The 4,091-nt window shown below is 38.0% G+C and overlaps 1 long non-coding RNA gene across 1 annotated transcript; it reads left to right on the forward strand.

Annotated features, from left to right (window-relative positions):
• The first annotated feature begins 602 nt into the window (after positions 1-602).
• Positions 603-3,614, forward strand: LOC112228226. Its single transcript, XR_002950003.2, has 2 exons — positions 603-750; positions 2,915-3,614. It is a non-coding gene; the product is annotated as an uncharacterized LOC112228226 (long non-coding RNA).
• Positions 3,615-4,091: the final 477 nt, after the last annotated feature.

Consider the following 4,091-nt stretch of genomic DNA (forward strand, 5'->3'; position numbering starts at 1 on the left):
TTACTGCATTGTCGGAACTAGAAGCACAAGCATTTCGCTACACTCGCATTAACATCTGCTAACCATGTGTATGTGACAAATAAAATTTGATTTGATTTGATTTGTGGGGTGGTCACGTGTTTTACAATAAAAAGAGATTTGGTCAAAGACAGTACAGTATGAAGATAAGCTAAAACTGCTTCTCTCCAACAGAAATCCCGACCACACTTGTAGGGGATGTCATATTGACGTTGGATAGTGACGCTCAGGCGTAGAAACAAGCCACGGTCTAACGGTCGTCTCGCGCTGAACTGCGCATGTGCAGTCCGTCAATTCAAATGCAGTCCTTCGATATAAACTTGTTTTTGACAAAAATTAAAACGTGTCAGTTTATCACTTTCACGAGGTTGGCGTAATAACATGTTCAACTACTTAAGAAATTGACTCGAATCTTGGTTGAGCCCTTTGATTTCGTGAAAATGAATAACTAAGGAAGATATTTCACTCTCATTGACTTCTCAAGCCCCAAACCCCGGCCTCTTCTGTTTAGTCTATTTCACAAGCGTTCCTGGAAATCTTGCGATGTTGCGCCTCTGGGTTTAGAAACTCTGTGATTTGGTCTATAAAAGAGGGTGTCAGACGCCAGTCTACATCTTGGTAGAGATTCATCTCATACTTGCTGGTGTATGTTGCATCATTGGCTTCTATTCTGAACATCTACATGTGATTTTATTCTGTTTGACATCCATCGGCAAGCTTCGTTGATTTAAGGTAGGCTACTAAACCATATTTCAACGGTAGGCCTAAATGGTTGCTTAGCGAAACCTTTACGGGAAATCATTAAAGTTGCAATCTGCAGTTGGTGAAACTGGCACGTCCGTTTGGGATATTACAACAACGAATAAGTTACTTTAAACAAATACGTTTTTTTGTTCGACATCTGACATCATTGCAAAATAAAATCCCACTGCCGGATGCTTCTCTCCTCCCTTTCATCACTAAAACAATATCGCTGCCTTGTTTTACCAAATGTCGATTCTGGTTTGAGTTGATCTTTGAGAAATACTACACAAATCGTGCGTTTCTCCACTTATTGTGGTATACAACTGAAGGATGGGGCCAGGGAAATGTAATCCCTGTCAAATTAACAGTGCTCTAGATGCCAAGATTGACATAGTTTTAACCATGCTTTTAATCTGTACATTGATTCTTTACATTTACTAATAATGGAGTAAAATCAGCGTTTATGTGGGGTTCTAATGGGATATTTAAATTATATTCTTCAAAAATGTATGGTTATTCTGTGTCAATTTAAATGTCCAAAAATGTATGTACCAATCCGAGACTAGCTTTTAATAAGGAGGATAATTTACTGAACAAACGGGAACCATCGCGCTCTTCCAGAGCAATCAGGGATGTGTCTTTTCTGCTCTACCTGTATACAAATTAGTCACAAAGAAAAACAGAATTATAGGGTTTGGGAGCGGGAGCGAATGACAACTCAAATATACCACCGCAGGTGTCCGCTCAACTAAATACATCGTATCAATTCACAAAGGATATCAGGTAAAGCCGTTCGTTCGTGGGTCGAACTCATAAACTGTATGCAAGGTCTGATATGGACAGTGTTCTTGTATAACAGTCTAAATGTGGCTTATAGGAAGGAGGTGAAGTCTAATGCTTAGTTTACACCACGTGGAGATACAGAATTTAATGTATATATCCACATGGCTTCTCTGTGTAGTAATTTGTTGTCATGGTCACCACATATATGTAGATTAACTTTTTTGATCCCGACGCAACGCAATTCATTAATAGAATGATTGTGTTCTGTGTTCTATAAAGTGTCTCAACTGGCAAGGTGATATTTTGACTTCTAATAGTGGATTTATGTTCTCCAAGACGTACTTTCAATGTGTGGGATGTTTTGTTAATATACATCTTAGTACAAGAACGCGCGTGTGTGTGTGTGTGTGTGTGTGTGTGTATATGTAGAACCAGTCAAAAGTTTGGACAAACCTACTAATTCCAGTGTTTTTCTTTATTTGTACTATTTTCTACATTGTAGAATAATAGTGAAGACATCAAAACTATGAAATAACACATATGGAATCATGCACTGTAGTAACCAAAAAAATTGTTCAACAAACAAAAATATATTCTATATTTGAGATTCTTCAAAGTAGCCACAGTTTCTTATGTTTTTGTTGAGATTTATTAATTAACTGGATTCTGTTCAAGCTTTTAACTAACTTGTTTTGAAGCTTTATCAGCCAAATATCGGGGTGTCCTCGAACGCGAAAACGCTCATGGAGAGAATTTGATTGTCTATCATATTATTCCTGTCTGTGTACGCTATCCCTGATGGAGTGAAAATAATCTTTATGCAATAATTTACTGAAGCCTAGCTAGTTTGAGCGTATTGAATAATTATTGCGATTTAGAAGCACTGGAACGCAATCCAGCCATATTTACACCTTCCACAACTTGGAAAGAGATTCAGAGGAAGACAACATTACTACTTTACACTCCCAGCACCATTTCACTTGAACAGACAGATGAGAAAATAGATTTTCACCATCAATATTTTTTATATGAAACTTTTATTTAACTAGGCAAGTCAATTAAGAACAAATTATTTACAAATGTAGAGTAGAAACACAGAGGATGGTGGCAGTTATATTGTCTGAAGGTATTTAAAGAAACATTAAAGTTAGCCTTGTTTGACCATCCTGTTTAGTCATACTGGTGGATCACAAATACCTTAATAGCTTCTACTGAGTCTAAGAACCCACGTTTATCAAAACAAAATGTAGTCGAAGCTGGAACACTTTCTTCAGGAAACAGTACCAAATATACAGTACAAAAAATACTGTTTCGAGAGCAAAAGCATTCACTGTCTGTTTTTTGGTTATTTTCATATCTCATCTCCAAGAAAGTCAGAGACCTACAAGATCAACAAGAGAATGGGTGGAGATTCGTCAAAAGATCGAGCGGATAAGGCAGAGCGAGACCGCGATCAAGCCAAAACTGATAAACAGAAAGCGGAGGAGGACAAACAGAAAGCGGAGAAGGACAAACAGAAAGCGGAGGAGGACAAACAGAACATGGAGAAGGAAAAACAGAACATGGAGAAGGAAAAGAAAAAGACAGAAGAGGATTACAGGGAGCTCCTTGTTAAGAACGCGAGAATGGAAACAGAACAAAATATGGAAGAAAAACGAAGACAGGAGCTTGAGAAGCAAAGACTACAATTAATGGAACACAATAGACAGCGAGAGAAAGATGAAAGGACAAGAATTCAGCTAGAAAATGCAAAAGGAGATCAGAAAACCGTTTAAAATGTATCCAAATATGAAGTGACAAGGGCATAAACTGTTTAAATGATCCACATAATGAATTACTGACCAAAGCACACAATCATTGTAAACCTTTAATATCCACAATTGCGCTGCCTGTTTTTATTTCCCCCAAATTATGTGCTTAAAGGGATAGTTCACACAAATGACACAGTGGTTTAATAACCCTGTTAACCGTTTTTGTTTACCTGGCTGCTGTCGCCAAATGCTTTTCAAACCAATGCCTGTCAATATCTGAGAATCCTCTGTAGCTTTGCAATAAATAGATTCTATTGATGCCTTGTTGTCCGATGTCTTCTCTGACACGTCACACCTGACACAGAAAAATGCAAACAGTTTACTCAGGATTTATTACATTCAATATTTACATTAAACTCCCTTATAGACAGCATTCAATGCAAGGCATGTTTTCTATAAACATGTATCCATAGCCAGTATGTTAGCCAGTGGCGCCATTAGGCCTGGGCTTCTGGGGCTTCAGCCCTGGATGTTAATGGTCCAGCCCGACCATACCATTTTGATGCTATTATTATTATCAATATTATTTTAAAAAATATATACATTTCAGTCTGAGTTTTCATAACCACACATCAGTTGCGCTATTCACATTTTATGACTAAAATAAACTATCCAATATACTTTGCTAGGCAGTAGCAGGCACTGCAAGAAATCCCTGATGTGACTCAGTGCCTGCTGTGATTGGTCGAGATTTCACAACGCAGTGGACCGCTCCCGTCCCTTGACCCCACCCCT

Source organism: Oncorhynchus tshawytscha, linkage group LG30 (assembly GCF_018296145.1).
Source record: "Oncorhynchus tshawytscha isolate Ot180627B linkage group LG30, Otsh_v2.0, whole genome shotgun sequence".
NCBI classification, from domain to species: domain Eukaryota; kingdom Metazoa; phylum Chordata; class Actinopteri; order Salmoniformes; family Salmonidae; genus Oncorhynchus; species Oncorhynchus tshawytscha.